Source organism: Panulirus ornatus, chromosome 26 (assembly GCF_036320965.1).
Source record: "Panulirus ornatus isolate Po-2019 chromosome 26, ASM3632096v1, whole genome shotgun sequence".
Taxonomy (NCBI): Eukaryota; Metazoa; Arthropoda; class Malacostraca; order Decapoda; family Palinuridae; genus Panulirus; species Panulirus ornatus.
The window spans coordinates 1591357-1618280 of record NC_092249.1 but is presented as its reverse complement, the minus strand read 5'-3'; the positions used below and the strand labels follow the sequence as shown (position 1 = coordinate 1618280).

Here is a 26924-nt window from a genome sequence, read left to right as displayed (position 1 = left end):
CTCTTCATACATAAAGCAAAACTCACACATATTACATGGTAGTCCATTCCAGCGTGTACTGCACACACAACCCCAGCCCACCCCAACCATTATAAGCATCAATAACCAGCGACAAATGTCACCTCCCCCAAATAACCATGTAAAAATTGTCTGTTTAACCCACCGCCATCCTTTAATAATACAACAGTGTATACTGAGTGTGTTTTCCCCAATTTTCTTTAAACTTTGCCTGCTGTTAATTCAATTATTAACATTATCATCATTGTTATTACTATTATAATCAAATTATTACTATTATCATTATTATTATTATTATTATTATTATTATTATTATCATTACCAGTATCGTTAACATTAGTAACTGATAATCAACATCCATTCAATCGTGGCGAGACGTCCCGAAGCGGCGCTGGTTACGTCACAGCCCCCGAGCAACGGTTAGATGGGTCAGGAGCCACGCCTGAACCCGGCGGGCGTCCGTCCAGCATGACCCTCTTAGGTCAATTGCGTCACGTTCCGCCATTATTGATCCCCAACACCACAAAGATTCTGGAGGGGATTTCCAGCCAGTATTGTGGCGATGGAATGTGAGGAAGGTTCATGCCAAAAGGTTGGGATAACCTCCGCTAGAGTGGGCTGAACCCTTGAGGGCCAGGACGAATTCGTTTTCTTCTTGGCCGACTGTGAATATACGAGGTACGACTCCGATGAAATATACCAGGAATACATTTCATGAATGCTTCAGCCGTACTACCCACATCTGGTGTCTTTCTGAAATGCGTCTTGTTTAAAATCGTGTACTAAAGCCTCTCTCTCTCTCTCTCTCTCTCTCTCTCTCTCTCTCTCTCTCTCTCTCTCTCTCTCTCTCTCTCTCTCTCTCTCTCTCCCTCTCTCTCTGTTCATGGCGCTAGCAAAGGTAGCAAATTCAGAGATTACTGAATCCCAGTCTCAATGGCGTGAGTGTGGGGTGTGGGTGATACCGCTGCGAACACAGATGCGCACCTCCCTCCCACACACACACACACACACACACATGGTCGTACATTAACCTACTCACATCCAATCATTTGTTAGCACTATCGTAGAACCACTACAACGTATTTACGTATACAAAAAAAAAAAAGATATAACTTTCTGACAATGTGTTTCTTACGATCCGTTTTTCTAGTGTATCGAACACTGGCATCTATATCTAGTGTATCGAACACTGGCATCTATATCTAGTGTATCGAACACTGGCATCTATATCTAGTGTATCGAACACTGGCATCTATATCTAGTGTATCGAACACTGGCATCTATATCGCGAGTTGAAATTGATGATCCGGGTTGGGGGGGGTTAAGGGTGGGTCGACTATCAGGGGTTTACGCGGATTTTCCTGGGTCACAGATGGACAAATCATTAATGACTCTTCGTCTGTGGTGGTATTAGAGACATTACGAGGCATCGCAGACGACGAAATTACATCTTGCAGGAGAAACTAGTGGGCAAATCTCGGGGAAAACAATTCAAATGAGAATTTTCGTGTCACCGAACGAGTCGGCCCACGTTTTGCCTAAGCGCGGTCAGGTCGGGTTTACACTTCAACCTAAAGAAATGTAAACTTGAAAAAAAGCTGGAGGGTCGGAGCGAATCTTCAGCTGATTCGAATCTTCTTCTGGTAACGAATTCGACTTACGACAGGGAGGCCGAATTACCCAAACTATCTCAGCAATTAAGACAACTGTCCCACGAGGAAGGAAGGCAAGAGAGAACACAAGTAGTAGAAGGCGAGTGAGGTCAATTTAACGAGGAAAATGAATGAAGCAGAGACGAACGAGGGAGAAAAGCAGAGACAACAAATATTAGGATAAACGTAAATACATACTGTATCAAGACACACTGAAACCCATAAAAAAACGTAGAAATAAATAGATTAATGAGGCTTGCAGGACACCACGAGAGGGACCTGTACGCAAGAAGCAAGCAAGAATAAGACCAGATCAGCGTTGAAGGAAGAAGCAGAAGCGTCAGGACGATGAGGAGGAGGAGGAGGAGGAGGAGAAGACAAGATGAACTCGGTGCTGGAGAAAACTGGAGCTCTGGACCCTTGGGAACAGACTTGGGGATGTGCGAAGCTGGTCCTGCTACCCCACCGATGCATCACCCAGTCCAAACTTCATGACTCCGGAAGCCCAGCGACCCCTTTACGCAACATCCAAAACTACCAGCGAACTCTGGCAATGACGACCGTGATGATACAACACGACCATCAATGTGTAAAATAAAAAGGACTTTAACATTACCCAAATTCCTTCAACGGGCCTCTACCTACTCCAGCGATCCAGAAATTCTACGCTTTAAACACTCCATAGTCGTCCACAATGAAACCATAATAGACCAAGAAAATGCCCAATATTGCCACCACGAGCTTATGGAATTCATCCATCCATCCGCTGTAGTTATTAATTAACAACCAGAGGAGTTAACAGTTATAGCGTAGTAGCCTAACGGGATGTAACAAATAACTAAACACACCGAATTGTTGTTTCTTCTTCTTCCTCCCCATCATTTCCCAACAACAAAGGAAAGCAAAGTTTGTCCTGGAACAAAACCATAACCCCAGGGATCATGCAGAACACATCTGACTACTTCCAGATGACGTACACAGCCACAACTGACTGACTGCCACGGTGCAAGCTGGAACAACACCAAGGAGCTGGCTGGAGCAAGACACATGTCTGGAACACCACCACAGTGCCGGCTGGATGAAAATATTCTACTGGAACGCCGCCACAGCGCCAGGTGGAAGGATATACTCAGCTGGAACACCAACACATTGGCAGCTGGTGCAATATCAGTAGCTGGAATACCACAGTGCCGGCTGGAACACCAGTAACTCGAGTCCAGTAAGACCATCAATTCTCCAGGTCAGGAAGTATAAGATCCTCGACTGGACAACCAACACTCCAAGGCCTCCTACAACACCATCGTCACCTGGAACATCCTCACCCCTGAGGCCAAGAAGAACACAACATTCTGCTGGAAAACCTCAGGTCAAGATAGGATATAATCCTTCACTTGATCACTATAGAACCACTGGAAGTCTTTCTGTGGCCCCCCCCCCCCCCCCCCCCGAATCATTGCTGGATCGCCAACCTCCGCTGGAACGCCCGAATGTACACTGGACCAACCAGTACGATGGAAAACTTGCTATATGATATCAACGATCCTTGACAAGCAAGAAGACTTACGATCTGATCTCTCTCCTGTCAACTCTTGATCCAGAACTCGCGTCTGGAAGGCCATCAAAAGCCCTTCTGTCAACTCACCAGATAGGACCAGTCTCTACCTGTAGTGTCAGAAATCCTCAACTATGATGCCGATTAAACCAGGTAGATCATGTCTACATATGTCAAGCTGTTTTATCTCCTCTAGCACGACACTATGGCCTTACAGCACGACGGTACGGTCCTTGAGAACAACGGTAGAACCCTGGAGCACGACGGCAGGACCCCTTGAGCACAACAGTAGGACCCCTGAGTACGCGAGTAGGACTCCTTGAGCACGATGTGAGATCCTAGGGTATAATGGCCCAGCCTTTGACCTGTGACTTGGGGTTGATGTGAGAGGACGCTACAGGACCTGGTGAAGGGAAGAGCTCTAAGACATGTTAAGGTTCTCCTGCAGCTGAGACACACGCTGTTCCCTAACTACCTCCCCTTCCCTGTGTCTGTATATCATCCTGAACACATCACGGCTTTCACTATTTTCTTTCTTTCGCTCATCTCTCCCTCTCCCTCAATCCGCTTCCTTCCTCCCTCCCTCCCTCTCTGTCCTTCCCTCTCTTCCAACCCACACCGTCCCTCCTTTGGAAGCTACCCTGCTCCTCCTATCCACATCCCTATTGTTGCCATTTCACCTCCCCGTGGCGGCTCTGACCTCCTCAATCCTCCTCTTCCTCTTTCCCTTAATAATACAATATAGGCCTACTGCAAGCTGGAGGCCCAAGAGACGATCATGCGTTATCCCAAGGCAGCTTCGCACCACTCCACCACCTCAACCTCCTACAGAACCTGTCTTGTGAAAGCCACGCAACATAAAACGCAACATAACTCCGTGGTTTTGTTCTTTGGGTTTTATTCCAAGTTTGAGATGAGATGGAGGATCGGATGACTGTATCAGGGATTCAGTAATTTTGATTTTTCCCTCTAATATGAATAAAGGTAATCAAAACCTATAGGTTCAAAAGCTGGGGCCCCACGAGTGGTAAAACTCTCTACCCCCGTAAGCATAACTGGTAAATATGATAAAGTTTATCATAATTACACAAACTTTCATAAAAAAAACTTTTCTTGTTCTCTCTTTACTTCCATTCCATCCTACAATCCTAACCCTGGGTTGAGAATTGATCACCATCACTCACGACCTTCACTCTGACCTCCCTCAGGGTACCCCAGGGGTAGTGGGGTCGAGCGGGCAGAGGCATCGTCTGACCTGACCATAACATGGTAGGTCAAACGCCTATGGATGGCGTCGAGCGTGAAGATCTAGAAAAGGTAGAGGTAGAAGTGTAGAGAGGACGTCCCTTTGACATCTAGCAGAACACGCGCCTGTCGAGAAAGTATAGACAGCTGTGTCGAGGGTGAAGATGCATCTGTCGAAGATGAAGTGAATGCCCATTCATCAAAGCGCAGTGAACATGAGTTTGGTGGCACATCCCCTCATGGCAAACATGACAGCGAAGGTGCGGAGGGACACAATACAGTCCCTCGTCAAAGTTAGATGTCTTTCGTTTCAGATTGTGTCAAACTGTCATACATTTGAGTGCCTTCCTAAAGGGAATGTACATGTTGTTATACGTATTGTCCTGTACAAGACGATCCTTCATTTATTTTTCAAATAAACTATGATATACGATGGTTCTGAAGTCTAATATTTCACGACTTAACAACACAGTCACGTCAGATGTCACGATTAATGAATCAACATCGCGTGGGTGTTGTGAAAACAACGGCCGGTCAACACCCATTGATCAAACAACCATCCATCAACAACACCGAGTAATCAAAATCGTTGTTTGAGTTTTTGATAATCAAATTAATAGCGACGCTGGCGATCAATCCCGAGGTGTTAAATATGATTGTAATTGGTCTTAAACATGATCCATGACACCATTACCCAAAGATCTTTCTGGTGTTTGCAGAGGAGGTTGAATCCTCGACCTGCACGCCATCCATGGTGTACACTGGGAGGGACCTGACCTGCGCCTGGTTAAGGCTGTATCGACCTCAACTTCTACACACGTACACAATGACAGTTCAGAACAGCTTCGAACAGGATCATTTTCAAGATTTTGAGTGACTCAGGATCTTTGTCCTTCAGTGTAATTACCAATCTGTACTGTACTCTACAGTCTCCATCACACAACTGAATTTCTTTATGTTGTCTCTCAATATTTTTATTCCACTCACACTGTATGGCAAGCGAGTTCTACACTCGTAGCCCCCCGCCACCTCCCCTCCCCCCCCTCTCCCTCTCGAACTTTCTCTACTACCATACAACTTAAATCCTGTATGTTGTCAGTTTCACTATGTCCTGTTCCAGTCATCCACCATCCTCATGCTATAGAAGTACTTTCTTTTCCATCGTTTTCACCAAATTTCCTGCTTGATCTCATGCCATGTCCCTGTGGTCGCTCTATCCTTACATCTCTCGACAAACTATTCATTCGACACCATCCAAGTTTGGAAACTTAAAAGACTGTGATCAGGTCACCCCTTCCTCCTTTCTCTGACCAGGGGGGTAAATTCAAAGCCACAAGCCGTTCCCTGTAACTCATCTTTCTTAATTGTGGTACCAACTTTCCTGCCCTCCTCTGGACCTTCTCTATTAACTATTTGCTTCTTTAGGTGCGATACCTAAAGACGAAAATCAAATTGTTTGGCCTTACGTAGGATAAGTACAGCTCGCTAAACACCTTCCTAAACCTCATACTTGAATGCTATTCTGGTATATGCCAGCAGAGACCGTGTCTCTCTCTCCTCGACCGTCCTCCACACGCGCGGGGCCCCGGGAAACAGTTTATGGAATGTGACTGTTTAAGTTCCTCTCGCAGAAGGCGTCCTGAAGGTTATATCCTGCCACATAACAATCATACTAAGGTCTTCTTTCACACTGTCACATCCTCATTACATCTTCTCGGGATTACATTTCATTTGTGACCACCAACTGTGGAGTCTTTGTAAGTCATCTTAAAAATTTCAAGCAATCCTGCTCGCTTTATGTGTGTGTGTTAAACGATCAATATTGTCATATTCTTGGATCTGGATCAATACTTCGTTGCCAGAGTTAGGATACCAATACGACTTTCTCTTGCCTCTAAAAGAATATTTGATGTTTTGGCTTCCCCTCTTCCCTTTAACTAATTAAAGCATGTCTTCATACTCCAGTATTTCTCCCTTTCATTCTAATATTATACTTCTACTCACCATGTTCCTGGTTTTATATACTTTCTGCACCCATATGCATCTAACCCAACAACCCACTAAATCACCAGTGACCTAATTAACTGTCATTAATCCCTGGACCACTATCTATCCACTCATCGATTAGCCGATACTGATGACTGATCTTCCGTACCAAGAATAACTAAAACTGACCCTTATTAGATAAACTCCTGCCATGTAGACAGCACGAAAGCTTAGGAGTTGGGTCAACTATTATCGTCTCTGGCTCATCTTCACTTCATGATATTCACGTACACTGATCCTACCGGAAATATGCAAATAACCTGTCATAGACCATCAGGTCTTGTGTTATCTGTCTTTCCCATGTACTGTCCTCCAGCAGATAACCTCGTCATGGACCATCAGGTCTTGTGTTACCTGTCCTTCCCATGTACTGTCCTCCAGCAGATAACCTGGTCATAGACCATCAGGTCTTGTGTTATCTGTCCTTCCCATGTACTGTCCTCCAGTAGATAACCTTGTCATAGACCATCAGGTCTTCTGTTATCTGTCATTCCCATATACTCCAACTGTTTTCTTTCTAAACAGTAAAAGAGTCAGCCATTTTACTGGCCTTAATTTACCTTTATAAATTCAACTTAAATGTCTAATAAGTATTTATTACTATCTGGGGATGTCGAGTGTAAGACACCGTGAGCTGAAACATTATGTCTTTTTTTTAAGTCAAATCTTTTTTCATCTTAGTGTTCACGAAACTGAGGAAAACACCTTGGGTCAATCAACTTCCGTCTGAATGGAACTACAGTTTATAATTCCCCACATAATAATAATAATAATAATAATAATAATAATAATAATAATAAAATAATAATAATAATAATAATAATAATAATAATAAAAATAATAATAATAATGATAATAATAATGATAATAAAAAATAATCAGATGCATCTCGATTTTATTAAAAGCGACAATAGTTCACACAAATACATAAAACAAAAGCTGGTGATGCGTGGCGTATTCTGACGATTTTTGTCAAAAATATAAAAGTTACTGAAATGGTCAGAGAATATCTGATCATGGAATTATATTTTGAACTGTGGGCTGAGTAGTGCCAAGGATATATATATATATATATATATATATATATATATATATATATATATATATATATATATATATATATATATATATCATAACAGTTCATAGTGTGAATAATACTTATTTCCAGTCATACTCGCTGCAACCTCCTACTCCCTCTACTATCCACAACCCCACATAATGCCCTACAACCCAGTCATACTAGTCACAACCCCGTCATACTGGCCATAACCTCGTCATACTGGTCCCAACCCCGTCGTACCGACTACAACTGTCATACACACAACAACACGAACCACAACCTGGCACGGAACGCCCCAGCCCCACAACTGCATTAAAGAAAACCGCAAGTGTCTCCCTATGTGTTACAATATGGAGGAGGGCTGGTGACAAGTGCTGCTAGGGTGTGTGTGTGTGTGTGTGTGTGTGTGTGTGTGTGTGTGGAGGGAAGTGGATCCCCTCCACCACAACCACCACCACTTTTACTGCCATGTCAGGCAGATACTTTATCTCACTATTGCCTGAAAACCTCAGAGCATCGAAAACTGGCAGGGTTGGGAAACTATCACGAAAAGTAAAAGAATTCTATACGTGTGATATAGAAATCTATACAACTGGGAGTCCACTACTAACTCTACACATACCTCAACAACAGAAACCTTCTATGTCCTGGTAAGCATAGATCAAAGTCCTTAATAACTTTGTGAATCATATCGTATTTGGTTACGGGGCTCTATCCAATCACAAGACCCCGGGTTCGATTCCAGCGGCCGACCCGGAGACGTGTTTTTTTTAGACACACGGCACTAGGCTGGTCCCTCGGGTCAATACAAAGCCATGACCCATTCCCTTAACAGCACCATATGGCCGAAATTCAAGGAGTTTTCAACGAACATTTGAACGCGTGGGTGAAACTGGACTTGCCTATTTTCGAGAAAGTCTCTTAAAAAATCTCAATGTTTCTCAATCTACACAGGATGATGCGAGGCTGAGTGTGGCCAAAGAAAGCCATTATTCGTTTGTTCCTGACGCTACCTTGCCAAGATCAGAGGGCAAATAGATCCTTTATTATAAGAAAAGGACGATAATCAAATATCTAATCATACTCTATTTTTTTTTTATCTAGTTGCACTGCCTCATTCCTAACCTGGCAGGTGGTCCGCGTGGATGTGACCTGCGTGTGGTTGGTCACTCCAGAACGAATCCAACGGTTGCCAACTCACGACTGAATCGCGACCTTAAAAAAACTGACCGACGGAACACCGTGAAAAAGGGTTGCTGAGATGGTACACTAATGATGGTAACTACATACCCACACGTTATCCACCGGGCATGTGAGAGCAGGTCATCACCAGGGTTAGCCCAACACGGTATTCGCCAGCTTTGGGCGACGACGACGAGACCAGAAGGTGTCATAGGTCACCAGGGTAAATTTTCTATCGGCTGTTGGAGATTTGATGACCCCCCCCCCCCCCCCCCAGCGTTACGCTATAAGAATGTAGTGTTTTACTCGGGCCACAAGTTCAGAGGTCAAATATCACGGAACGAGAAATACACCTGAGTACAATCTAAATTCACGTTTTACCAGTAAGAATAACAACTAAATTGTCATCAGTACAATTCAACATCAGACCTAATCTACAATATACTATTGTCACATAAAATATACCTGATAACAAATAGTAGTTGCATTTCAAGATATAAATATGCATCTAGACAAATACAGTGTATTTCACGGTGGCAAATAACAATACACTTCGTTATAACAAACACACTGCAACATTACCTCCCATTCTTATGATTCCGAAATGGTTCAATCTGATTCCCATATGGTATATACCGATGCACGGGAAATAAATTATTTCATATCAGTCCCACTTGATTTCAATGTAGCTATCATCAAAATTAATCAATCACACAAAATTCAAACTTATTCAACATAGGTTTTTTTTCACGTGCATGTTATGCTTAATCACATGTATGAAATGCTTAATCTGTGCTCACTGTATTCTAGTCCCCCCCACACACACACACCTCCATAGTGTAGTGGGCAGCCCGAAGTAGCATCCGCATAGGTTCAAATCCTAGGGTTGGCAGTCTGCCCACGCCCATCCCAGGTGTTCATCCTCTCCTCAGGACTGGTCGATCAATGGGTACTTGGCTTAAGCTGGTCTATGTACGTGTGTGTGTGTGTGTGTGTGTGTGTGTGCATGATCAAAGACATGATGTTTATATGTCATAAGTAAAAATGTAAATGCAAGCTACGGTACGAATGCTGTTGAGCTGCATAGAGTAAATGAAGGAAAAGACACAAGTGTCGTAATCTCCGGCGATTTAAATCTAGGTACACAGTGCACAGAAGCAGTTATAAAGACGAACAAAACTCTTGGATTTCTAGGTAAGGCGGTCCCCATCCCCATCTTGAATACTGTGGTCAGGTTTGGTTATCCTACTGGAAGAAAGACAAGACAGAATGGAAAGTGTACAGATGCGAGCTACTAGGGTTATCACTGGACTGAGAAACAAATCCTGTGAGAACCGATCAAATGACCTGGTATGTATTTACTACTGAAAAGAGAAGGTTAAGGAGTGACCTGGTAAAGGTATTCATGATGATCAGAGGCTTCGATAATCTCGATATAACGAAGCACATAAGGATGAATTGATCTGATTTAACTCGTAGTAATGGTTACAAACTCGTGGGCAAACGTCTTATCTCGAGTGAAGCAAAATACGTTTTCTTCAACAGGATGGAATGATCTACGAATCTGAGTGGTTGAAATTTGTACCACAGATACGTTTAAGAAAGTCCTAATGACTATGTCGCTTTAAATCAACGAATATCATCATCTGTGCCTCCTTAGCTATATGCGAAGTTTTCTATCTTTAATATGCAAGAATTTCTCACTGATCTATGATTTTCGTAACTCTTCCACTACCACAAACATTCCACTTCTGTTGCTTCTATCAGTTGAGAAATTATAAAAAGAAATGTGTGTAAGCACCTTTACCAAGGTGATGGAGTAACTGACATTGTTAGTATAATGAATTTAGTCGACTTCATTTGGTTTACAGAGAAAATCAAATATAAACCAGACACAAGCGATCAGGAATGACAGAAGCGTTTGTATAGTTGGGTGACTGAGAAGTAGCCTACACTCGTGTATAACAGATCCATAAGTCAACCTTCCGAAACATTTTGCACATTTTAAAATTCCCTACAAAACTCCCCTGTAGAGAACGTCAACCCAGGAAGATACAAAGAAATCCGAAGGAGTTCAAATAGCAACAGACCCCCACTCTGACCTTCCGAGGCTGTGTGATAGCGGATGATATCTGAAACTCACATATTACTGTGGAACAAGGAGGAAGGTATATAGAGAATTCAGAGAATAACCTACCAAATGTAACTGCGAAAATAATGTAAAGTAGTGGACTTGATGTATTTATCTAGTCTTGTTCTCAAACGTATTCACAGCGTGCATACCACCAGATACTATCATTGCTTTGTTTTGATCTCTACTTGGCATTAATGAAACCGATATAACTAAATCACTTCAGTCTTACTGTTGGACAATATCTTGGGGAAATGGGATCCTTCCCTTAACAATAACATTAAGATAGCTTTAGTTAGTTCCTCCTGAACTGGTAAGAGAAAGCGTTAGTTGCTTTATGTTGAAGAAAAAGGCAGAAATCATCGACTGGATGAAGCAAGGTGTGGTGGTGGCCTGATCCAGAATGTCTCGGAAGTGTTGATGGAAGATAAACTGTGGGTGATATTGTACACAGGTCCCAGTGGTGTAGTGTTGTGGTTAGCGTTACTGACCATGCGTCAGCACAAGCAAGTCCCAGGGTCGAACCAGTGTAGATTGCAAACGTGGGTGTGGCACTCGGCCTACACTCAACCCACACAGGTCTCCATCCTCCCTATTCGGGTTGGGTCAACAAATGACTCCACAACCTGGGTTGGGCTGGGGTGTGTGTGTGTGAGCACACAGACATAAAAACATGGTACACATATAGAAATACACTGCAGGGAACCTTGTGTTGAAATAAGCATTTGATGTACCTGCGTCTATGTGATTAAATACAAGGGAGGAGAGCACTGTTGGATGTGTTCCTCCTCCTCTTGCAGTAGACAGAGCGTAGTGATCCAAGCTGATACATTCAAGCACCACCTGTGCTCCTCATACTGATGACACTCACAGCTGGTTGAAAGGCCATCACCTGCAAAGTGCAAAAATATGCAAAACATTAAAAAAAATCATGGGCTTATATCAGTACAGGAGTACACTAATCCTGGGATATTTCTAGTATATGACACCAACAGAAATCTCCCATGATTGTGTTAGGTTACATAATCCCTTTCCATGAACATAAAGTATTTATCAAGGATAAAAAAAAAAAATCCCCCAAAACCCTCTCCAATCTCTCTCCCAGTATCATCTCAAGAAATTCTTCAACGTCACCTGTACTCTTCTCTCCTCACCTGTTTTATTTTTACTCCCCTAACCATACACCTATCCAACTATCTACATCTGAAATCCCAATATGAAAACATTATTTATAAAGAAACCTCATTCACACTATCACAAATATCATTGCCGTTCTGTATTATTTCAAAATATCAACAAGTTTAAATCTCTCCCTCTTGAATTGATAAATGAAAAAACAAAAAATCCATAAAGTACCACATGACTAAACTCTCTTAAAAAAAAAAAAAAAAAAATAGGCTTTTCAGAAATTACTAAACTTTTATTTCATATCCTAAGCTTTTAATTTCAGACTAGGCTTTTATTATTCACTAGGCCTTTTTTAGTCTTTTTATCACAAAACTAGGCCTTTTACTAAACACTAGGCTTTCTTTTAACAAAACGGTTCATAAAAATACTTGCATAAGAAAAAATATTAAAGTATCACTGTACTTGGCTTTTAAAGTTTTAAAGCGATTTCAGGTAAACATCTGCATAAAAAAAAGAAATAAAGTGCCACTATAGATATGACTTGAGTGTTTTACTGGGAATAACTCTGTCTTTCAGATCTCAGGATCTTGTAGTAATCATCCAACTTACATGTATGGTCTTTAGAATTATAGTTGTTACTTAGATAAAAAAGAAAAAAATGTAATTGCCATCACCATTGATAATCTCGATTCGTGTCAGATCGGATTGGATGAATTAATAATTACTCTTGCAGCTTTAATACAAATCCTTTTATATGAACATTCAGTTTTGTTTGCAAAATTCCAACGAACAATGAGAGTAAAAGATGACAATTTCTACAGTAAAAATGTAACATCTACGTGCAGAAAATCGTGACAAATCCATTAAGAAATCCCAAAACATGAATTTACTGACACTGTATCTAATATAATCTAACTAGTTAAGATTCTTCTCTCTTCACAAAACCCGGATGCCTAACAACATCAATAACAAACTTCAATCACATCACCATTAATTGTCTGCTGTTCAAACCAGTGTCCTGTTTGCTCATATCAATTTATCATTTCTTTTTTTTTAAAACGTTTGGTTCATTACACCACGATACACGAGCTATTTGCAAAGTTAATGGAATGACGATGGAACACTCACTAAGAGAGAAAGTTGACGAAAATGAACAAATACTGGTACAAAAGCAAAGCTAAATACTGCTCCACTTGAATGGTCATCCACTGAACAAATTATAATAAGCCAAAGATAAAGAAATACTTTACTTTGTAAACAGAGGCACCTTGTGAAGCACTACACCATGAAATAAACTCATATTTGCCCTAACTAGACAGTGACCTCCTTTTCCAAATACTCCCCAATGCATCTATGACCTCTGCCCTCTCGCCCATTTTATAGTCCACTGTAGTTCACCTCTCTATACACTTCCCCCGCCCACATGTCCACTGCCTACTTCCTCCAGCCCCCCTCTCTCCACGACGCTTGTATACAGCATGAATTGACATGTGTTGGGGCAAGATTATGACATACCTCTGTCCAGCTGAATACACAGTCGCGAAGCTCCTCATGAACGATGGTAAAACCCTCTGTTACTGCTTCTCATAATTATGAGTGACGGCGACCCAATGCTTGCTTGTGTTAAGAGGCACAAGCATATGTGCTCATCTTACACTTAAGTAACCACAGCATCATCTGTTCCTCTTACTGTGAAGCTGGTCGAAAAGGGCGCCATCTACAATGTAACGGATAACAGTATAATAATAATAATAATAATAATAATAATAATAATAACAACAATAATTAAATAATTTCAACAACCATTGGATTCCCAAAATCTAAGAACATATTAATCCCAGGATTTCTAATGCAAGTCCACTAACAGTTATCAAGACTGAAGAACATCCCTCTGTTCACGACCCCGTGAACGTTAAGTACTCATTAGGAATGAGACGTAATCCTCCACCAAATCCTTAGTAATCCCATCTCCCCCATCTTCTATTGCTCATTTTTTTATTTTCCTCTTCCTATCGCCCTCATTCACAATCTGCATCCTACCCCTACATAGTCATAGTCCTATTATATGCCTCTGAAACCCCACGAAGACAATGGAAATATTCTTAAATAAGAAAAATACAAATCACATTGAAAAGGAATTGAAGGAATTTATGACTTGCTCTCTCTCTCTCTCTCTCTCTCTCTCTCTCTCTCTCTCTCTCTCTCTCTCTCTCTCTCTCTCTCTCTAACACACACACACACACTAGAAAGTGACACATGAAAAAAAAATCAATACGATTATGTAAAACCGGCTTAGAAAAGCTCCTGAAAAATGGGAAGAGCAACACAGAAGGGGAAGAAAAACTGTTAAAATGACAAACGAGAGTTGCGAAGATGAGGTTCATTGGTCCGTGACAAAATGAGAGAGAGAGAGAGAGTGATGACTGGCCGTTAGGATGGCGAGGCTTTGGGAGAAAACGAAAGTAGCGAAGGTGAACAATGACACGAGTCAGGGGTGGTGGCGTTGACCAACGATGGGTAGATAATGAGTGTGTTGCGGTGCCTCATGACAGCCAGGTCGATAGAGGTCAAGGAGGGGGTGGTGCCTAAGGTCATCAGAGGTCGAAGACCCCAGGGTGTAGTGGGATGACCTTGCTTTCGCCCCCACTAGGAGGTCAAGGCAGGTTCGGTTAGGTCACGCGGGGGAAAAAAATAGGTTGGTTTGTAGGGTTGGTTACAACCTAGTAGAATGGCCATTTAAACACCTAGTAAAAACTGTGAACACCGGAAGTACACAAATATTTAAGTCTCTTCGTTGAAATATAAGTTCGAGATGGGACCCCATCTAGTGTAGAACTCTCCCACGTACTGGAAAAATATGTAAATAAATACACACAGAACCTACTATTATCCCTCTGTCTCCTCCACCATGCAATAGCTCTGCCAAATGTATCTACAAATCAAAGTCTCGTGAAATACGTTTACTTTGAAGTTTAAGTCGACTGTGAATTCAATGATGATGGCTTTGAGGAACGGAGAGTGACAATCAAGTGTAAGTGATCGGCCTGAATCAAAGATGAACACAATTTAAACACACACTCTTGCAAAGGAGTTTACAATCTAACATGTATGTAAACCTAAAAACGTTTTTAAGTTTACAACCCAGTTAGTAAACTCTACGAAAAGTACAACAAACAGATAATCACTGGCTTAAATGGTATCAAACGGTTGGTAACCTTAGAGTATATAGAACCTCCAAGTATGGGAAACCTTAAAGCAGAAGTAGCAACAAAATATTACATATAATCAGGCTACAATCCTCGTGATAGAGCAAAGTATAGACAATAAAAAGATACCTATGTCGTAATACAGGACATTATCGCCGCAGAATTTTGTTCAAGTGAAGGAAAGTGGTATGCATGTCATGCCAAAGTAAGAGAAAATTGTAAAAGTATTTAAAATCGAGAAGGTCAAATCATAACAGAATAGGATGGGTCAGTATAAATGACTTTAAATATATATATATATATATATATATATATATATATATATATATATATATATATATATACACAGAAGCTACATGAAGGGGACAATATTAAAGGACATGTCCATATACATAAAAGTATATGGCCATCAATATACAGGGCATATCAAAGAGCAGATCACAAAGTATAAACGGGACAAAAATATAAGGCACATCAAAGTATGAGGGGCAGAAAACATTACATATTAAAACAAATATTGAAGCGTAACACACTTCAGCGTTTAGGAGAGTCACATTTTCTCTCATGAAAGGACATAACAGAGGAATAAGTAAGCTTATGTAAGACCCACGAGTGAGAGACATTAAAGTAAAGCACATATGAAATTCTGCTGAACGTTCATTAAAAGTTACGTAGATCAGATTCGATGAAATTATTATGCATTTAAAGGAAACAGTATCAACAATACGTGTTCTATCATTACTTTTTATCATGAACATAAAACTACATTAAACTGGTACCTTGTAGGTAAAGGTATTCACTTCCACGTGCTAACAGGTGTTAAATAATATACAGAAATACACTACAGGTCAGCCTGGACTTAACACGACTGTACGGGTAACGAAAAGTGAACTTGACTATCGCCAATGAACACTAAAATAAAAATTCAGTTTCCCTCATTTTGGAGGATCCATGGAAGGAAGCTTCACCGGGGGCGATAATGGCCTTTACACGACATCATAACATTCAAAGATCCTCCCGAGTTTTCTAATAACAGCCGGGGTCACGTCCATTTAAGATAATCCATGAGCACCTCACCATTTTCATTTTCCTACTTTCGAGAGCAAACGGGGACACACACACACACACACACACACACAATGTTCCCTAAACATTTGAAAGCCAATAGTTGCTTCCAATGATTATTCAAATCAGGCAAGGCAGTTCAGGGGCCCCTCGGCGACACACACAAAAAAAAATGAAAAAAAATGAGAGGCTTATTGATTTACGAGAAAAGATTGCTCAAAAGACATCACAGACGATAACATTTGTCAAGTAAATGGCTTTGTGCCGAGAACAATGGAATTGGGGACACGTTTCCTATATTCGGAAAAGATTAGGGTAGGTTTTTTCTCAAAGTTTAATCAATTTTTTCTTGTATGGACGAGGTTAAGGAACACTTTTCCCTCCAAGGAAAAGAATTCCTTTTCTGGCCAATCATTATAATCATTATCATACGACAATGGTCTTGCTGGATTTAATGACAACATATGAATGTATTACTCTTACGATAAAGCCCAGCCCAGAAATGTAAACAGAATCTTAAACAATTATGACTACATTTCCATAACGAAATTACATCCGACTAAATACTTGTTACCTAAAATAAGCATTATGAACTAGAAACAAATGTGTTTAACGCAACAATTTAATACATCTTAAATTGTAATAGGATAACCGAGTTTTTGAAGACAGAAATATCACAAATTACCAAGACCAGTCAAATTCAAGAAGCGCTACGCATACATTTCAAAATGTTTCATCCATCAAAGGTTACCTTCATAGTGTTTGCTGGAGAACCAAAGAATGTCTAACTGTTCTACAAAGAGGTAGTCCCATATGGTAGCTTACCTCATACAATGTCATACACTCAACCAATGAAAATTATAGGACCTTACATGGAAAACTCGCCCTCCTTAGACGCGTCAAAACTATATCAATTCATTTGAAAAACAACCCGCAAAAATCTATAAATTACTTAAAACATTACGTAAAACGAATGTGGATATTAAATGGGTTATAATTTCTTATATATCAAATTGCCGCATTAACAGGACTACTGTGAAAGTGAAAACGCAAATAACACTGTTCCATTACTCTTCAGTCTTGTAAACTGCAAGAACTCTACAACTAATTTTCAGTCAACTGAGTGGCATTGCAATATATAATAAACACCAGGACCAAAAACCTCCGGCCATATCATATTCACGCCAGAATCGCGATCACAATTACGGGATAATTTAAGACCTGACCTCCAGCTTAGCGGGAGCCCGGACACCAAACGTTCAGCCACAGTAAATAGTATTACGACCTCTATAACAACCTAATAACATTATGACTCATATAATTACCTGCTATGTGGTAGGAAGTATCTCTGGTGCCATGAGTGCTTCCCAGCAAACTCAGACTCAGCCACTCAGGAGAGGGTCGGGTCCAGATGAGTAATCTCGCCAGAAGATGACGACGAATTCCTTTCCGCTTAACAAGCAATTAAATTCTTGCACAGAGTCACCTCTCGGTTTGTTAGCCACTGTCTGTAAAAAAAAAAGGTGTCAATAGATAATTTGTGATCACTATTGTGAGTTGTGAGAGTTGTAGTTCGCAGTGAATGTGAGGATGTCGACCCACTGCGAAATGTAATTTTTTTCCCTATAATCTACAATCATTATAAATATTAAAATGATATTAATGCGTTATTCTCTAAACTTCCCCGAGAGTTTACCAGAAAAATAATTATAACCTAAGCAAGGCTAATTAGGTAATCTTGGGTTATATAAAATGAAACCAATTAATCAGTCGGCCAACCCAAATATTTAAATTCATTAAGTTTTAGTACTGTAAGAATACAACATGCTAATCCTTGCAATAACATCTGACACATTCAAGTTTAAAAATCTTTCCTTACCTACACTTAAGTGTTCATTAATGACAATTAATTCGTGCTACAGCAACTGGACAAAAAAGCCACAACTAACTAACCTAACTTAACCTAACCTAACCTAAATTAACTTTGAATAATATAAGATCCAGTTGATGCCAAAGTTAAATGTCGGCAACATAACGATTACCTCTGACTGGATCTCACACATACCGTAACTGATCATTATTGTCCGCTATATCTACACTGGTTATATCTAACGTTAGTCTGGACGTCTAAAGACGTTATCTGACGTACTGCATTTAAGATAAACCCTCAAAGCCCACAAGACAACATCAAGCAGTATAACGATGCGCGCGCATGTATTCAAACGTTTTCCGTTACGAAACGAGTGGGATAATTCACCACCTTTATGAACCTACTTCTACGTAAAAAAAAAGCTTTTTTCACCTCTAAAGTATTGCTACATGGCTGACCTAATCTACAGCGAATGTGTATTCCGATATCTCGACATAACTAAGCCACCACCACTGACCATTCCGACCTGGACCACCATATTGGATCGTGAGGGAACACCTGCTACCCGACGTATAATCCACTCGTACACCTACCCATCCGGCGACAGAGCCTCTCTTGAACTTCGAGGGCGATCAGCAAGGCCTCCTACACTGCTGTAATTACTCTTAAAGCGGAAGGTCCTGGGCAGAAAGCGGGGAAATGCTCGGCGGAGCAGCACAAAAATTTGTACCTCCTCCCTCCCCAGCACTCGGTCACCTGATGACGTAAGCGGAGGACAGACGGGCGGTGATCCGGGGGGGCTGGGGGGGTAACCATGGCCAAGGGCGACGCTTAACGAGGGAACTGCTTGTTAACGCAGTATCCGAACCTCATAATATTCTAATATACCCGTGTAAACGAGTATAGTAACGAATATATACACATACATACAATAAAATAATGTATATACAAGTAGATAAACATTTATGCATGGTTCTTTTTTTACGTAAAACGAGATGTTGGTTGACAACAAATCCTTTGTTTTGATGCTTGTAACTACGCGTACCCTTCCCCGACCCCGTTATATAGCCCTCATCTTAACGTTATTTTTGTGGTCTTGAAATACACACAAGCATACGTTTTCTCTGGACTTAGAAACCATACTTAATTGGGTTAGTTTTCATAAGAAGTATTGGCTAATATCCATGGCTCCTTCACGAAGATTAGAAAAGTTTCAGACAATTACAGTTATTTAGTTTATACCACAACAGATACCGGGACTCCGTTGGTCCATCACACTGGACACAGTTGGGATGCAGCCAAACCAGTAGTGAAGTAATTATTCTGGCTTTGATACGTGTTAAGCATGAAATCATCAACCGAAAATAACACTGTCTGATTTTACTTACAACGTATGAATATAATAATCCACGATATCGTTTTCTGCAGCTTCGGATTCACATATAAATCACTGACACGCATGTTGTTTGTTAGTCATATCTACTTATCGACAAACCATTTGACCCAGATAACGATTATTTACGTAAATAAATATTAATCACAAAGCATTTTCGGCTACCAGACAACGGAGAAGCATCACAAATGCCCAAGAAAGATATCTATGGCATGTTTTTCCTCATGAATTTCGTGACATTATCTCATTATTTCGTGACAAGCCAAGACATAATCTACACATCCAAGTCAATGAAAAGTAGACATACAGGAATTTTTTTTCTTTTCCACTTCAGATGATTTAACCAATACAAGCCAAGATCTTTATATTTACCCACCAAGCCTAAGTATCTTAGTATAGGTTACGTAAAATTACGAGTCCTCTGTTGACTGTATTAAGCGATCTGTCCACAAGTAAATGATTAATTTAAATGATTGACACAAGCCACATCGCTGAGGGATCCCGTCCATAAGATGTATCTGGCAACAATGTGACACATGTGTTGCCATCAAAATCATTCTTGCACCCTTGATTATATGATGATTGAGCACAAACCTACGAGGCCAAACTGGCCCTAAAACCTAACCCGTGTGGGTCAGCTTACCATATTATACATATAATTCTATATATATATATATATATATATATATATATATATATATATATATATATATATATATATATATATATATAATTTGCCATACAACAACACGTCTCTTACGGTGATTCCTTCTACCATTAATAAACTATTTCACTCATGATCCGTGAAGCAAGATATTTATCTTCTTCCAGTTATCAAAAATATACAAAATTAACACACTGTGCGAACCTGACATTTGTAGGTAATTGATGATCCGATAAATGGCTTCGCACAGAGCTAAGAATGTCGAAAATCATTCTAGTGAGGAAGATTTTTCTTTCAGAATGTCAGACACAATAGCTTATCATATTTTTTTTTTTTTCAAACTATTCGCCATTTCCCGCATTAGCGAGGTAGCGTTAAGAACAGAGGACTGGGCCTTTGAGGGAATACCCTCACCTGGCCCAATTCTCTGTTCCTTCTTTTGGAAAATTAAAAAAAAAAACCGAGAGGGGAGGATTTCCAGCCCCCCGCTAGCTTATCATATATATATATATATATATATATATATATATATATATATATATATATATATATATATATTCCTCCACTCTTTTCAAGTTAACGGTCCACACAGTTAACCTCCTACTTTTTTACAATGCTTTCAGTAATCATTTTAATATCTAGGTCAATGTTGCCCTATTAACCATAAACGCTTTCAGTTACTGGGAGAATAATGAATTATAAGTGCCATAACGTACGAAACTTTGAGAATAATTGATATGGTTATCCCCTAAGGAAATATTCTGATCGGATCTATCAGCTTGCTAGGTTGATCCACTCCCATACATGAATTATTCTTGGCTCTTGTTCTAATATTATCAGGCCTCGTAAAAAATTAATAGAGTCCCTCCAGCACCTGGTGTACTATAATTATCATAGAAAATGTGGGTTACGTTGCCTGCCATGATGCTACACTACCGTAATGACGTCACTCCGCCAGTCACACTGCCAATAGCGTTAACTCAATCAGCTTTTTGATGAATGAATTTTTGTAACAATTGCATCTAATTGTGAAAAAAAAATGGGTTTAAAGAGCCAGATGTGTTCTATATTTCCCAATGATTCTGGTCGGCTCGGCCATTGATTCTGTGAGTCAGCCAGACAACGAACGCTTTAGATGGCCACGTCTCATTGGCCAGCGTCGTCCCTAGTCTTATGTATAGCGAGGCGTGGGTTCGAATCTCCCGCAGAAGACAAAGTTAACCTCCCAAACTCCCGGAGTTTCAAGGATGACTAAAGATCTGAAGAAACAGATTATATGAAGCTGGATTCGTTTTTATAGATGAAATAGATGGGACAGCCGGTCTTATTCTATATTGGATTCATGGCTATACAGATCTATGTGAAGTAAACTAGGCTATCTTAAGATAGGTAAGCTTACTTACTAGAAGTCATTGTTTACCCATGTTAGCAAACATGGTTACTGAATACATATATGTAATTAATTCACACAATTGCTCTGCATCTTATATGTATTCCATAAAAAAAGATTATTCCAACGTTATGAAATAACAGGCGATGCCTATAATAATCATAGTAAAATTATATCATTTGAACCGAATTTCCAACCGTTTCCAAAACCCCTGTAATGATGTAATAATAATAATAATAATAATAATAATAATAATAATAATAATAATAATAATAACAATGAATTACTATGGGTAATTCTGGATCCATTTTCATATGTCTATTTAGAAGCACGTGACGTTCTCCACTAAATATTAATAATCTTCATCTGTGTCCCTGGTGTGTGGAGGCTGATGTTGAAGTTGAACAATGACCTGCGGATACCTTACTTGATGAGGTGGAATCCTCGAGATTCAATATTTAGACAGGAAAGTGGAAAGAAAGAAAAGCTCAGAGGGTAATATGATCTTAAGACATGAATTAATTTGATATGACGATATTCCGAGACAGCATGGATATATGTATGGAATAATTTAAACACACACATACACAGACACACACACACACACACACACACACACATATATATATATATATATATATATATATATATATATATATATATATATATATATATATATAATAAAGGGATCAAAATCGTGCGTGACGCGTTGACTTCCATAACTGAATGATATTGTCATGTGACGCGTAACTTACTGCCTTTTGATCTCAAAATACAAGAATAAAAGTGTATTCCAACCATCTATTTTCTATCGGACTTCACTGAGAGACACACGCAACCAACAAGTATGAAATACAACAAGACATGTCGAAAACGCATACAGTTATGTTGCTGGACGTGGCACCAACGACTCAAGGGAAAAATACCGAATGATTGAACATTCACCAGAGGAAGTTCCAGTGAACAGACATATATAATAGTGACCCAATATCACCGTTTTCTGCGGCTCTAAATGTCACATAACACTATATAAGTTCCGATCAATTATGGATGTGAGAACACTTCATGATTTACCGATACTTAATACTTCATTATTATACAATTCTCACAGAGTCAAACCTGGCCTTAGTTTCCCCTGAAAGTTATAATGAGGTGGCCATTTAGCGGGAGATGAGCCGAGGCTACTAATTCTGACGGCACGGGTTTAAAAATTTGTGACAGATCGCTCAATATATTATTTTCTCTTGATATGAAAGGACGTCGATGTTACGCTATTCGTAAATTTAACAAATTTGATTTTCGCTCCGTAATTTGAAATGGCAGTTATTGGGAAAGGATTGAAAAATTATTGTAACGGTTCGCGGTGGAAGGCGAGGTTGTGATTATGGTGATGGTAGGAGAATGATAATGATAACTGAATGATAATGATAACAGAATGATAATGATACACAGAATAATAATGATAACATGAGAATGTTGATCATCACTGACTTATTATGGAGATTCCCTCCACTCGGAATCATCAATCAAATATGACAATTAATGATGCATATCAAAGGTTATCATCAGCCAACTGTTGGATTTTGCCCATCTGTATCTACAGCTACAGAGTGTCTGTCTATTCATAAAGGAAAATATGCATAACACGAGTTCATAACTCCGGATAAACAAACTGGTTACCTTAATAGATCATATTCTAAGTTAAAATGACTTTTGAATTTGAAAACGTGAAAAGTCGGATATATAGATTTTTGCTTCGGTGGGTAAGGACACAGACTGCTGTGACTAAATACGTGTTTGTGTTAGTGTAAATAATGAAAGAACATGGGAGGAGATATTCCTAGAAAATCCACCCTCCTCATCATCTCAATCTCTCACCATCCTGATTATTCCTCAGATAATTCTTCAATTTCTTTTTTTTTTTACCTCAGTTGAGAAAAATCTGATAATTGTGAAGTTTCCCCTGCCAATAAGACATCGATTTCCAGTCACATCCCCTGCGACTACTTAACCCGGACGATGAGTTCTGGATACCCCAGTTTCTTTAGATCCATATTACTCAAAAAATAAAAATAAGGTAAAATGTTCTCCTTCTTAAGAAGATCACATTAAGACGTTAATTCACGATGAGAGAAGAACAGGTGTTATTGTGAATCGTTCCCATGGCATTGAAGGAATGAACCAGCGTCATGGCAGTAAAATAGCAATATAATACAGAGCAGGATCTGCACCTCCTCGAAAACCCATATTACTGTACTTTTCTCTTCACATTCCTATTACTTTACTCTTTTTTCCTAAAGCTTCATTCTAGTAGCATGGGAAAGAATAAATTAGATCGATGTAGTATACGGGAGGCGACGTGTTTTAATGAGTTGAAGCACGACACAAGAAGCGTTCAAGGTAAGCTATGGAATATATATATATATACATATATATATATATATATATATATATATATATATATATATATATATATATATATAAATAATATATCAAGTTCTAAATGACTCTGAGCTTACTAAGTGTCACATTTAATGCCAAACTTTTCTCTTTTTAATTCAGGTCACCCGGACAGTGGGAAAGTTTGGTAATGTCTAGAAAAATATATACTTTTTTTTAATGTTGGCTAAATACGCGCATATATAACAACAAAACCATAAAAGTTACCAGTAACTTTTGTTGTAAATTCACCGATGTTCGTTCGTATACTTGGGTAAATTATAGTACTTCACTCTCAGCTGGCGTGTGTGTGTGTGTGTGTGTGCACGAGCCGGCAGACGGAAGAGGAAAGGATGTGGGTTGAGGGCTGGCCGCGGAGGACCAGCGTCTTAGTTGGATTTCGACCCAGACTTATGGTTGTCAGTTGTCTTTAAACCAAATAGCACGACGGTACGACCCTTGAGCACGACGGTACGACCCTTGAGCACGACGGTGCGACCCTTGAGCACGACAGTACGACCCTTGAGTACAACGATGCGACCCTTGAGTACGACGGCACGACCCTTGAGCACGACGGTATGACCCTTGAGCACGACGGTACGACCCTTGAGTACGACGGCTGCTGAAGGGTCGTACCGTCGTGGTCAAGGGTCGTACCGTCGTGCTGAAAAGGTTAATCCTCATTTTCCCCAGCCAGAATGAACACATGGGGGTGATCAATCCCACAACATTACGTAAAATACAAATATGTGCTACAGTGTTAGCTGATAGTGTGGTGTGGTGTGGTGTAGAGTGGCACGGTGCGGTGTGGTGTGGTGTGGTATGGTGTGGCGTGGTGTGGTGTAGAGTGGCACGGTGTGGTGTGGTGTGGTGTGGTGTGGTGTGGTATGGTGTGGCGTGGTATGGTGTGGTGTAGAGTGGCACGGTGTGGTGTGGTGTGGTGTGGTGTGGCAGTGTTAGTGGTGGCGGTAAGTGCTCATGTACATGGAAAGCAATTCTTCGCTCTGCGTACGCTGGCGTGTGAGTGGTGGAAGCCGGTAACGACACTCAGAAAACGGGAGGCTGGGGCTGGCCACTGGGTCTTGGAAGGTAGATTGAGACGGTCAATGTGGCAAAAATGTCAGAGAAACTGACGGTATAGGAAGACGGTTAGAATTCCTCACGACTGATTTGCATACAGAGGAGAGGTCATTACATACACAAGTTTTATCAGTTATGTGTTTGAAGAATCTTATTCTGAGCAATTTAGAGGCTGGGAGAGTGTAGGGAGAGGGAGAGGGAGAGGGAGAGGGAGAGAGAGAGAGAGAGAGAGAGAGAGAGAGAGAGAGAGAGGGGACCTCTCTCTCTCTCTCTCTCTCAACGAACGTGTTAAAATGCTCTCTGCATCCAAGGCCTCACCCACACAGCGAGGTCTTTAATTAATCTCACGACCGTGTGTGTGTGTGTGTGTGTGTGTGTGTGTGTGTGTGAGACAGACACCCTCCACTGCTCTGGTATCTCCTGACATCGAACTCAGCGTTCGTACTCGCCTGTCGGGTGGGTTTCTCACACCTAATCTTACATTTATTACACAACCATCAGACCGGAGAGGACTCCGTCATCCTGAGCCTTGATTGGGGAGAGGGGGGGGAATGTGGAGGACAGAAGACACAGACGATAGGTAGAAGGGAAGCTTTGTTGACGCGAGTCTACATTTACAGAGCGAGTAAAAGATCCACAGCTTCGTTATGTCTTGTCAAACGTGAGGAGAAAATGCACTTACGTGTGGGTGGTTTGGCTCTGGTCCTTTGCCTGAAAGGTGAGGTGAACGAGGCCGCTAAATAGGATGGAGAGGGAGCGCGGGAAATTACTCGTTTGTACAGTCGGGGTCACATGGGGGAAAAATGACTGAGGCGGGTTCTATTGCCCTGGATGAAGTCATTAGGCAGTTTAGACTCCCACCAATGAGAAGCCTAACTCGAGGCTTCAGTGGTAGTAAATGGTTCTTATCACCAGTGGCTCATCGTCACCATCCGCTGCATAAAGCTAATCCAGACGCAATCAGTGTCAGTACAGTGGACTGCCTCACACCGACCCAGGTCGTGCAGCGCCATCAGGACGGACGGGAATCCATGTTACAGGTGAGTAGGACAGACGGTGAAGATATCTTTCTTCCATACTGTGGTACTGTGGTGGACCGTCCAGGACAGATTCTCGGCGGTCGAGCCACAGAGATTCTGTGGCGTGAACGATTAAGACCTCATGTGGTAGACCTGACCTGACCTGACCCGACCCCCCCCCCCCCAAGTGTGGGAATGTTAACTATTATCACCTTATCAGAAGGCGATAAGGTGACCACAGGAAGGCCTGGCCTCTCGTGGACTGTCTCTGCCAGCCCGCTGGGGCAAGACCCTAGACAGAAACGAAAACCAACGGAGTTTTACAGCAAGATAAAAGGAATTTGAACAATGCTTTTAAAAACAGAGAGAGAGAGAGAGAGAGAGAGAGAGAGAGAGAGAGAGAGAGAGAGAGAGAGAGAGAGAGAGAGAGAGAAAGTATTGGGCAAACAATGACGTTTTACGACCAACCATTTCAGCTGTACCCTTCTGTATTTTCCGCGCTCACTTCCCCTCTCCTCCCCCTTCCCCTTAAAAAAAAGGGGAGGTATGTTATTCCCATCCGTGACTTAACTTTAATTGCGATGACAAAAGATATAACCATGTTGATAACTGGGCTTAGTTAGGGGAGACGCTGGTCCTGGATGGAAGGGCAGAGAGACTTGTGGCTTACAAGACAATGGAATAACTTTCCTGTATCTTACAAGTACAGACAATTACAGGGGTTATGAGGAGTGAGCAGGTGCGATAAAGGATGGTTTATTGTATGAGTAGGTATAATGCATCA

General features: G+C 40.8%; 1 protein-coding gene and 1 long non-coding RNA gene across 2 annotated transcripts in view; one reads left to right on the top strand and one right to left on the bottom strand.

Moving 5' to 3' along the window:
• Positions 1-26924, top strand: part of LOC139757394 (uncharacterized) — a 183073-nt gene that overhangs the window by 32341 nt on the left and 123808 nt on the right. The window lies entirely within an intron of this gene.
• On the bottom strand, positions 11058-18901 carry LOC139757396 (uncharacterized). The gene is made up of 4 exons (XR_011714616.1): positions 18749-18901; positions 17611-17793; positions 13530-13731; positions 11058-11778 (listed from the first exon to the last, which is right to left on the bottom strand). It is a non-coding gene; the product is annotated as an uncharacterized lncRNA (long non-coding RNA).